Source organism: Sapajus apella, unplaced genomic scaffold (assembly GCF_009761245.1).
Source record: "Sapajus apella isolate SASKATOON/1434 unplaced genomic scaffold, GSC_monkey_1.0 scaffold16, whole genome shotgun sequence".
In the NCBI taxonomy this organism is placed as follows: Eukaryota; Metazoa; Chordata; class Mammalia; order Primates; family Cebidae; genus Sapajus; species Sapajus apella.
This window is the reverse complement of record NW_022436956.1, coordinates 14,846,079-14,858,455: the sequence shown is the minus strand read 5'-3', so window position 1 is coordinate 14,858,455 and position 12,377 is coordinate 14,846,079. Positions and strand designations below refer to the sequence as shown.

Here is a 12,377-nt window from a genome sequence, read left to right as displayed (position 1 = left end):
TTTTACTATGTGGAGAAAGGAGTTTCGAAGAAAAGGAAACATGAAATGCCTTTTTTTTGAGGCTGCTCCAATGACCAGGTTACAAGTGTGCTGATTAATTTATTATCCCTATTTCCAGAAATGTCTTACTTGTATTTCATTTTTAATATTTTTAAATTTAATAGTTTACATTTCCTCAACTAGTGTTGCCTTCTATTTGTGGCAAGTAATACTGGCTTTCTATTTATAACAGTGAGATAAAAGTTTCCTTTGGAAAGGAAAATAATGTTACCTTTAAAGAAAAACATTAAGTGCCTAATAGTTCAGGGCTTATGTGACTGTGGCAAATCACGAAGATAGCATTTTAGGTATGGGAAACAATTGTTAGCCAACAGGATAATGTCAAGTTCCTTAACATGAACTCACTTTTTGGACTTTGTTTACCTTCTCCCACTTCTTATCTCTCCACTTTCCCTTATTACAGATTAAATGTTGATCAAGTAGAGGCTGCCTCTCCTTAAGGAGAGTCCCTAGACCAGATTTAAAAGATGATTGGGGGAGAGTGGATTTGATAGCTTCTGAGGACAGTGCTTTGGATGGAGGAGTATCATGGAACTTAGGACACTGCTTTGGATGGAGGAATATAATGGAACTTAGTTTTCCAGCTTTATTGAGCTTGCCTGTCTTATTCACTTGCCTTGGGGGGCTTTTTGGAGACAGGGTCTCACTACGTTTTCCAGGCACAATCATAGTGCATTGCAGCTTTGAAGCCCTGGGCTTAAGCGATCCTCCCATTTTAGCCTCCCAACTAGCTGGAACTACAGGCTCGAGCCACAGTGCCTGGCTCTTAATCACTTTTTTGTTCCCATACGTGGAAGAAGATTGGCAGTCTATAGATATTTGAATAGATGTATGAATAAATAAATCTAAATAAGGGTTATGGTGCTGTAGTATAAGGACAAATCTTGGGCACCAAACAAAAAAATTTCAGAAAAATCCCTGAGGCTATCCCATGCTGTGCTGGGAGCTTCATCTTTCTTTGGCGCGATCTCGGCTCACCGCAACCTCCGCCTCCTGGGTTCAGGCAATTCTCCTGCCTCAGCCTCCTGAGTAGCTGGGATTACAGGCACACGCCACCATGCCCAGCTAATTTTTTGTAATTTTAGTAGAGACGGGGTTTCACCATGTTGACCAGGATGGTCTCGATCTCTTGACCTCGTGATCCACCCACCTCGGCCTCCCAAAGTGCTGGGATTACAGGCTTGAGCCACCGCGCCCGGCCCATCTTTCTTTTTAATTGTAATTTAAACAACAATTTACTGCTACAAGAGGGCTGTGGTGAAGCAGAATTTCTTATACTGTGCAGGTGGGCGTGTAAATTGGTTTAAACTTACAGAAAATAATTTGATCATATATTTCAGAAGCCTAAGAAATGTTTAAATTTTTTGAATTAGTAATGCCAATTTTGGTATATATTTCAAGACATTAAGGATAATACAGGTTTAGCTGGCAGTTTTATACAAAGAGGTCAACCACACCATTATTTTAGTAGGGGCGAAGAGGAACCAATGTAAGTCTGGTGCCTCTGAAGAGGTGGACCTAGAAACTGGGATGACAAGGAGCTCCCAGGGGACTGCTGTTAATAAATTACCATATGTCATTTGATAGAATATATGTAGGCATTAAAGGCATTTTCAAGTAAACCTTAGTGAGGAAATTGTTCATGATATGTGAAAAATATGGGGTAAAACTTCAAATATAATGCCAGTTACATTTTAAAAAAACATTCATATAATGCTTTTAAAAAGACTTCTAGGACATGTACCGCTTTTTTTTTTTTTTTTTTTTTTTGAGCCCAGGTCCCACTTTGTCACCTAGGCACTATAGCTTTAGCCTCTCAAGTAGCTGAGACTATGGGCACGCATCAACATGCGCAACTAATTTTTGAATTTTGTGTAGAGATGAGCTCTTACTGTGTTGCCTAGGCTGGTCTCGAATTCCTGGGCTCAAGTGATTGTCCCACATTGGCCTCTCAAAATGGTGGGATTACAGGCATGAGCCACTGTACCTGGCCTGTACTACTTTTTAACAGCATTTCTGGGTTGTGAGATTATGGATTATTTTTGTCTTATTCTTCATGCTCATCTGTTATTTTCTAGGCTTTTAACTATGAATATATATTGACTTTGTCATGAGAGACACTTTGTTTTTAAGTGAAAAACTTTTGTTTTTATTTATTTCATCTTTATTTTAATGAAAAGGTAACTGTTTTAGTAAGCTGATAGGTGATTGGAAGGAATAATTCTTGAGACTAGGAATGCAGCGGGGAGACTGCTGGGAAATATAAGAAGCTCCTGAACTAGGGCAGTGGTGATAGGGTTGGAGAGGAGTGTGGTGATCAGTAAGACATAGGAATAAAGGAGAAAGAGGGATCTAGGATGACTCTCAAGTTTCTGGGTGTTTAATATAAATGTACTACATTTGAGATTAAAGTTTGGCTCTTAAAAAATATTCTTATTTGGGGACTGTTTAAATTTAATGAGGTCATTAACAACTTCAGTTTGTTACTTCCTCCTGTACTTCAATCCTTTAAATTCTATATGTTGCCAAAGATCCTACTTCTAATTTCTTAAGGTTAACAAGAAGAAATAGATGATATGTCTATAAAGACTTGTTTCTGACATCTGTCACCCTATGGATTACCAGTTGATAGACCTGGTTGTCTTGATAAGTATTAGCTGACTCTCCCACTAGTTTATTTGCACCACTTCTGAAGCAATAAGCTTGGTTGAAAAAGGGCACCTTCCAAGTAGGGAAGGATAATTTTTAGGTCAAATTATAGAAATTACATGTATCCCCGTTAGCACTTCCAATAGAAAAATAGACAGGAAAAGTGATCCTGCCAGCTAATTATCCATTATAAGACTTTGGAGAAAAGGTTCCATTAAAAACAGAAAAGAGGCTGGACATGGTGGCTCATACTTGTAATCTTAGCACTTTGGGGGGCCAAGGTGGGAGGATTGCTTGAGGTCAGGAGTTTGACACCAGCCTGGGCAACATAACAAGGTCCTATCTCTACAGTAAGTAAAAAATTAGCTGGATGTGGTGGCATATGCCTATGGGCCCAGCTACTTAGGAGGCTGAGGTGGCAGGATTGCTCAAGCCCAGGAGTATCAGGCTGCAGTAAGCCATGATTGTGCTACTGCACTCCAGCTTGGTGACAGAGTGAGACCCTGCCTCAAAAAAATAAAACCAGAAAACAAGGAATCTTTATTCAGGACTCAAATTTAATTTAAATTTAAATGTACTACCTGCTTTGGGAGAGTTACTGTATAATTATTTAGTAGAGACAGGGTCTCACTATGTTGCCGAAGCTGGTTTTGAACTTCTGGCCCCAAGTGGTCCTACCACCTTGGCCGCCCAAAGTGCTGAGATTGCAGGCGTGAGCTACCAATGCTGGCCTTAAGTTGTTTTTTTGATCTTTTCATGACATGCTGTGGGCGGTAAAATAATACAGTGGGTGATCTGTTGTTGCAATTCAAATATAGAGTTTCTTTTTCTTCCACAAAAGTATTGGCTGATTTCTTCCTTTTTCTGCCTGTGAGCAACAGGTAAATTAACATGACTGTTGTCTGTCCCCAACATCTTGACTCAAATTTCTTAATTCTGAACTTCTGCATCTTCTCCACTCCAAGATCACATGACAATATCTAACACAGATGGATAAAAATATTAGAGGCCGGGCACCATGGTGCACTCCTGTAATGCCAGCACTTTGGGAGGCTGAGGTAGACAGATCATTTGAGGTTTGGAGTTTGAGACCAGCCTGGCCAACATGGTGAAACCCCGTCTCTACCAAAAATATAAAAAATTACCCAGGTATGGTGGCCCATGCCTGTAATCCCAGCTACTTCGGAGGCTAAGGCAGGAGAATCGCTCGAACCTGGGAGGTGGAGGTTGCAGTGAGCTGAGATCGTGCCACTGCACTCCAGCCTAGCGACAGAGCTAGACACCATTAAAAAAAAAAAGAAAGAAAGAATTAGGAAAACAAATTTAACACGTCAGTGCTACACTGGCAAAGTACGGTTGAGTAGTTTTAAGAAGCTTAGTTGCTTTCCACTAGTCTTGCATCTGATTCTTGTGGTGCTTGCTTACTCACGTAGGGATCACACAGCATGGGAAGGAAAGAGCAGCTCTGTAATTCTGTTGTTTACATCTCAGAATTGTGGTATGTGAATAGTTTTGAAATTTTTCTTACAGTTTTGGGAGAAATTTGTTAATGGAAGTTTTAAGGGTTATAGGACAGCACAAAATAATTTCTGTTTAGATGCTTTTAATAAAAAAAAATCTGTTAGAATACTTTTTTTTTTTTTTTTGAGACAGAGTCTCACTCCATCACCCAGGCTGGAGTGCGGTGGCGTGATCTCGGCTCACTGCAACCTCCACCTCCCAGGTTCATGTGATTCGCCTGCCTCAGCCTTCTGAGTAGCTGGGATTAGAGATGTGCACCAGTTTCACCATGTTAGTCAGGCTGGTCTCAAACTCCTGACCTTGTGATCTGCCTGCCTTGGCCTCCCAGAGTGCTGGGATTATAGGGGTGAGCCACCACGCCCAGCCTAGAATGCTTTTTAAATGATAAAATAACTGGGTGCAGTGGCTCATGCCTGAATTCCAACATTTTGAAAGGCTATGGCAGGAGGATTGCTTGAGGCCAGGTGTTTGAGGCTAGCCCTGGCAACGTAGTGAGACCCTGTCTCTACATAGTAATTTCAAAATTAGCTGAGCGTGGTGGCACACACCTGTAGTTCCAGCTATTTGGGAGGCTGAGCTGGGAGGATTGCTTGAGCCAGGGAGATCGAGGCTGTGGTGAGCTGTGATCACACCACTGTACCGCAGCCTGGGTGAGAGAGCAAGACCCCATCTAAAAATAATAATAATAATAATAAATAAAAGATAAATGAAGACTGAAAGATTTCATTATGTGATAGAGAAGAAAACTTATATGGAATTTAAGATAATATTCTTATATTTAAGTGGCCTCTTTTTTTGAGACTGGATCTCACTCCACTGCTTTGGCTGGGCCACAGTGGCATCATCCTGGCTTACTGTCGCCTGGAACTCCTGGGCTCAAGCAATCCTCCCACTTCATCGTTCATACTGTCTGGCTATCTCCATGATAACAATACCATCTTATATCATGACTGCTGACTAAAGTCCTTAGTAGCTGGGACTACAGGCACGTTCCACAATGTCTGGCTGATTTTTTAAATTTTTTTATAGAGATGGAGTTCTCCCTATGTTGCCCAGGCTGGTCTTAACTGCAGACCTCAAGAGATCCTCCGACCTTGGCCTCTCAAGGTACTGGGATTACAGGCATGAGCCACCATGCCTGGCCTGAGTAACCTTTTTATTAAAGGGAATCAGCATTTGTTTATTACCTGGTATGTTCTAAGCATCAGGCTGTGTACTTACCTCACTTAATCTTCACAGTATTCCTGTAAAACAGATACTTAATATCAGTTGTGAAGAAATTAAGGTTCAGTGACTTTCAGTAAACTTGCTTATGGTCACACAAAACATTGAGTGGTTGTGCCGTGTTTTGACCTCAGTCTGACCAATATCAAAACTCATTTTTTCTATGTATGTTTCCCTTTTAGAAATATTTTATTTTTTTAATTTTAATTTTTTAACTTTTAGGTTTAGGGGTACATGTGCAGGTTTGTTATACAGGTAAACTCCTGTAGTGAGAGTTTATTGTAGAGATTACTTTGTCACCCAGTTACTAAGCGTAGTACCCAAAAGTTATTTTTTCTACCCCCTCCCTTCTCCTACCCTCCACCCTCAAATAGGCCCCAGTGTCTGTTATTACCCAGAAAGATTTCATAAGTGAATGACATCTAGCCCTTAAATTATTTTTGTTTGCCAGCATTTATAATATAGGTGGTCATTCTTTAGCTGCTGAAACAGAATTGGTTTTGTTCTTGATGTCTAGCTGTCTCCATGATAACAACATTGTCTTATGTCATCACTGCTGACTAAAGTAGTATATACTCAAAATTTTTTTTTTTCCTGAGATTCTGTTCTCTAGGCTGGAGTGCAGTGGCATAATTTCAGCTCACTGCAACCTCTGCCTCCCAGGTTCAAGCAAATCTCCCACCTCAGCCTTCAAAGTATCTGAGACTACAGGCTCACGCCACCATGCCTAGCTAATTTTTATATTTTTAGTAGAGACGGGATTTTGCCATGATGGCCAGGCTAGTCTTGAACTCCTGACCTCAAGTAGACCACCCGTCTCAGCCTCCCAAAGTGCTAGGAATACAGGCGCGAGTCATCCCATTCAGCCAGATCTTTTGTTTTTAATTGAAAACTTATAATAAATTTCAGAGATAAAGGAGAGCTATTTCAGAACTGTTGTTTATCAGTAAGTTTTAGAGAGTTAAAGTCAGTGAACTGGTGATATAAGCCATTTAATCATTATGTTTATTACTTTATAGAGACTAATTGGAGTGATGCAGTTTCAACAGAAATAGTCTATTCCAGAGTATACAAGAATTTTTATTCTTTAAGCTAGTTAATTCTAAATTCTAGAAAAGGAAAAATCCTGAAGCTTGCTTTCTCAGTGTTACTAAACAGAAGTCTTAATGTAACTGCAACAGCTGATTTTTAAATTTTCTTTTTTTGGTCTTATACTTGCAATATTTCACAATAAACTGAAATTTGAGGAAAAATAAAGTAATATAATGTACACCCATGTACCTCCTACTTAGCATTCTCTTTTTGGGGGATGAGGTAAACAATAAAAATCAGAGATGAAGTTGAGGCTCTCCTGGGTATTTTCCCCCAATCCTATTCTCTTCTGCCCCTTTCCAGAAGTAAACATCATAGTAAATTTGGTGTTTGTTGCTCCCGTGCATGTTTTTAAACTTTGGCTATATGTTATGCATCTTCAAACATTATGGAAGCTTTTGCAGATTTTTCAACTTTATAACATTTGAATTCATGTTATATATTCAGCAATGTGTTTGATTAACAAAATACTAATAAAAATTACCAATTATAACCATTATTAATAATGAATGTTAATAAAATATTATGAATGTGGTCTGAGGTAGGGATTGGATTTTATTATTCCATGTGGAGAATCAGATGTCTTGCCCCATTCATTGTGCAGTCCATCTTTTCCCTACTGATTTGCAGCACTATCCTTGTCATATGTAATGTTTCCATGATTAGTAGGTTTGTTCCGGAACTTTTTAATTTTTTCCACTGGTTTGACTATTTCTGTACCAACACCAAACTGTCCAGATTACTTTAGCTTCATAAGCAAAGTAAGTCCCCTTATCTTGTTTTTCTTCTTCAAAATTTTCATTGCTATTCTTGGCCTTTTCTTTTTCCATATGAATTTCGGGATCAGCTTGTCAGGTTCCCTTAAGAGCTCCATTTTTTTTTTTTTTAAACATTGTAATTGCATTGAATATGTAGTTTAGTTTGGAGAAAATAGACATATTTTTATGATATTGTCTTCCTATGCATGAATGCATTTTTTCCTTAGAAATTCCAGATCTTGGCCAGGTGCAGTGGCCCAGTCTGTAATCCCAGCACTTTGGGAGGCTGAGGCGGGTGGATCATGAGGTCAAGAGATTGAGACCATCCTGGCCAACATGGTGAAACCCCGCCTCTACTAAAAATACAAAAATTAGCCGGGCGTGTTGGCACGCACCTGTGGTCCCAGCTACTTGGGAGGCTAAGGCGGAAGAATCGCTTGAACCCAGAAGGTGGAGGTTGCAGTGAGCCGAGATTGTGCCACTACACTCCAGCCTGGTGACAGAGCAAGACTCCATCTCAAAAAAGAAAAGAAAAAAGAAATTCCAGATCCTCTTTTATAATTGTATCCAAAAGTCTTAAAACTTTTTTGGCTAAGCTTATTTCTAGCTCTGCTTTTAGAATGCTTGGTTATTCTCTTTCTTTCCTGCTCCTCTTCCCTCACTTACTCTTTTCCTTCCTGTTTCTTCCTTCCCATCCCCAATTCCAGTTTCCTTTCATTTTCTTTTCTCTCTCTTCTTCCCTTTGTCCTTCCCTCCCTTCCTTACCATCTTTTAATTTTATGTTGTCTTGGCTGACAGTTCTATTTAAGGTAGTGTGTTATAGAGAAAAGTATATGGAATGTAGAGTCAAAATTGCTGGAAATGAGTCCCGGCTTTGTCCTTCAAGAATTATATGATAATTAAGTCAACTTTTCTGAGCCTAATTCTCCTAATCTGTAAAAGAAGAATAATATTTACTTTTATACTGTGTATCTCACAGAATCAAATGAGATGTGTGTGTGAGGTTTTTTCCTAATTAAAAATTTAGTGTTTTCGAAAAAGAGTTATTTCTACGGGAAAAATGCTGATTTCCCCCAACTAAAAGTATAGACATTTATTAAAACTATATCTTTAAAGAAAAATACCTTTAATGCATACACTCATTTTGACTCTTAAAGATTATAACACTTATACCCCACTTCCTAAAAACTGATGCGAAATGGTTTATAGTAAAGGACACGTGAACATACACTCACCTCAATTAAAGATGTTAAAATAAAAATAGAAAATCAAGTTGTTACTGTGAGATGAGTGCAAATATGATAATTATGAGGGCTAATACAGCCATTGTGATCAAGCCTCTCTGCTTTCAGGATGCTGTGGGAATAAGGTAAATATGATTTTGTTCTACTGGTGGATGTATTTTCTCCTTTGAGACAAACCTAATATTACTGCCATTAAATTTAAAAAAATACTGTTCACCAGGATTTCAAGACTGTATTGGGAATAATATCTGCTACAACAGTTTTATAAGTGAAAGAGCACTTTTTCAAATGGTTTTTTGAATGACCATTGGTAAAAAATCTGAGGGGAAAACAGAAAACAGCACTCACTGAAACTGATTCTTGGTGAAAACTAAGCCAAGGTTATTTAGATAGCTTATGATCTAATTTGTAAGGCACTCAGTTCGTTTATAACCTAGAGCAGTGATGCTATCAACATTTTTGTGTTAACGTGAACTTTTGAATACTAAAATTTTTGGTGATACCCTGAAGGCCACTAAAACTTCCAAGGGAACATTAGATAAAGTAATAGTAACTATAAGGTAGCCACTAGTACAGTAAAAATGTCTTCTAGTTACAAATGAATCCAAAGCGATCTCTCTTTTACTTACCACTGTTAACACTGCAGACTGAGTTTGATTAGAACTGTTTACTCTTGATCTCCTCTGATCTTTTTTTTTTTTTTTAATTCAGGAACCAAAATATTCATATGTTCTAATCTGGATATACCATCGCTAACATTGGCTTGAAGTTATTTAATGCCTCTGGATTGTGGTTCTTCGGGCTTCACTACACACCGTCATATACTGGCCCAGTACAAAGTTCTTTCTGACAAGCCTTTCTACCAGAGTGTTATTAACTAGTTTGCTTTGTATAATTCAGTTCTGTTCTCAAACAGATCTAGGCAAGTAACCAAAGGAGTCCTTGGTCAACTTTCTGCATTAGAAAGATGTATTTAGGGAAGACTGAAGCTTATTTTTTAGATGCTAAGGTAGGTGTTCGGTTTTTATGGGGCTTTTTTCCCTAAAATTTTTCAGCTTCTTGTAGAAAGCAGGCAGGATTTGTGATAATAAGATAGGCCTGAATTCAGATCCAGGCTTTACCATTTGTTAGCTGAACAACCTTGGAAAAGTTACATAGCTTCTCTACCTTAGCTTTTGTCACTTTATCCTCAATATCTATTATCATGTCTACTTCACAGGACTTCAGATGTGAAGTTTTTTAAAATTATGAAACTGTAGTAGCTTATTGATAATTTTCTGCTTAAGAGTACTCTGAGGGACCTACCCCTAGAATTAAAAATAAATGAACAAAATAAGCCATTAATAATAAATGTTGAAAAAAGCTATTTAGTATTACCAATGTAAACTCAAACAAGATATTTTTCTTAGAAGTAATTTTTTCTAAGTATAGCAATGCTTTAAAATAACCATTATATACAATTTCAGACATAGATAAAAATTAGAATAGCTTAATGAACCTTCACTGACCTGTTATCAGCTTTAGTAATAAAATACAGTTTAGATTAATCCTTTTCAACCATACTAGATATAAAGTGACAAGGACCCTCCACTCTCTGAGTTGTTTAATATGATTTACCTGAGGTAGCTACCATTAACTTTGTTACACAAATGAAATCAACCCATAAATACTATTTTGTAGCTTGAAATTTTCATTTAACAATATACTTTTAAAATATGTTTTATTTCCATGTGAGTACCTATGTTCTGTGGCTACACAACATTCTGTTCTATACAATGTTCTATATAATATTCTGGCAGCAAAACAGAGTAAAATGAGGGATATTTTTTTTAATCCACTACTGTGTTCCCAATACCTAGAACAGTGCTTGCACATAATAGATGCTCAATACATATTTGTTGACTGAATTAACATCTAGTTAGGAAATGTATTTCTAACTTGGAAATGTATTTCTATTATTGGTACAATATTCTATTATGTAATTGTATAATGATTTATTTCACCAGTAGAATAATGATGGGTGGTAGGACTTTGGGCTTTTTCACCTTTCTGTTTTTTTTCCCTCATGGCAACTGTTATATTGATAATGGTGGCCATTTAAGAGACTTACTTTGAGAAAATAATTAAAATACGAAAAATGTATTTTTATGAACACCTGTAGCTAAATGTCTTTCCATCTTGTGGCTTGTTAACCAAGCACAGCTCTCCCTGTTTCTTTTCCTATGATAATTTCAGACTATAACCATTGTTCAGTGTAGGCGAGATGCTATGACTTTTAGATATGCTTTTTTTTCACAAAAAGGAATTGCCTAGTTAGAATTTTTTAAAGATGTCTAACAATTCAGCGGTTTTGACATTGCTGGGGAAATTTTATCCATGGGTCCAGAAGAAACATTCATTTTTATTTAATCACTTATAAAAAGTAGGGGGGTACTTCTGGTGATATGGTTGGGTTACTGTTGATGGCTACGTATGTATGTGAACATTATGACATTTGATGAAAACAACTTCATTGAGCTACTGACCTCTCCAGCTGATTTTTCTGGTTGGCCTTAAAGGTTTACAAGGCTAAGGGTCAATCTCCTCTGGAATAGATGGCCTTATTTTAGCTTAATACAGATTTTAAATATGTGTTGTGATGAAGGTGATTTTCCTCTAATAAAGCATAGTACAAATTAACTTACAGATGCAAAATTGACCTTGTGAATTTTAATTAAATGATCTCAGTTCTCATGTACTTGCAATCATAGAAAAAAATTAAATGTTTAAAAAGAACTTTTTAAATCGTGAAAAATATATATGTTGTTTATAGCAAAGATTATGCTTTTATGAGTAACTCATTACATTGAGTCATAAATACTAATGATTCAAATTACTAATGTAGCTCTATTAAGTTAAATCTACCATATAGTATACAGGCATTCTGTACTTTGAAATTTCATAAATTTTTGGATATCAATTCTCAGTTTAGAAGGGTATACTGGTAATTTGCTTTTACCTACGGAATCTTCAGATTTATCAACAAAATGAAAGAGATTGGTATTTTCACTTTAGTTTTTCAGTGAAAATAAAGAATGGGAGATAAATGGCTTAAAGAGCTAAGAGAGAAGACTTAATTTAAACTCAAATAAACATGCCCAGAATGACCCTCTCTTTTTCTGCCCTTCCTCCTACCACAGTGAGCCACTGTATGTCTCAGGTTTTAGGCAAAGTTAGTCTTCTTATCATGGAAACTGTGAACATTCATTAACAACTGGTTTTACTTTGAAACTTAGACAGCAAACACCAAAGAGTGAATTGTTGGTATAATCCATGGGAGTCTTGAGATTGACGTCAAAACTGCAGTACAGCTGTATAAGCATTGGGAAGTATTTTTAACATCCCTGTTAGATCATCTTTTTGACCTTTCTTTTTATGTTTTCTCTTTTTCCATTAAATAGTTAAAAAAAGAGCTTTACAATATTTTCTACAAACACTGTAATGATATTCTTAAAAAAGGCACCCATACAATTATTTTCTTGGTTCCTTTCCCCTTTGCAACTTTCCTTTGCCTATAGTGTTCCACCCAGTTCTTCTGATGAGGTGAACTTATTTTTTTTAATAAAAATTTGTTTTTGAAAACAGGACTAGATTATAGAAAATGAGAAGCTAGAAAAGAACATATACCCCGTATACATGCTCAGATTCCCCTATTATTAACATACTACATTAGTATGGTACATTTGTTACTGAACCAGTGTTAATAGTAATTGAAGTCTGTAGTTTATTCAGATTTTCTTAGTTTTTACCTATTGTTCTTTTTCTGTCCCCAGAAACTACATTATATTTA

General features: G+C 37.0%; 1 protein-coding gene across 4 annotated transcripts in view; it reads left to right on the top strand.

Annotated features, from left to right (window-relative positions):
* Positions 1-12,377, top strand: part of ARHGEF12 (Rho guanine nucleotide exchange factor 12) — a 152,078-nt gene that overhangs the window by 26,350 nt on the left and 113,351 nt on the right. The gene's annotated exons all lie outside the window — the stretch shown is intronic.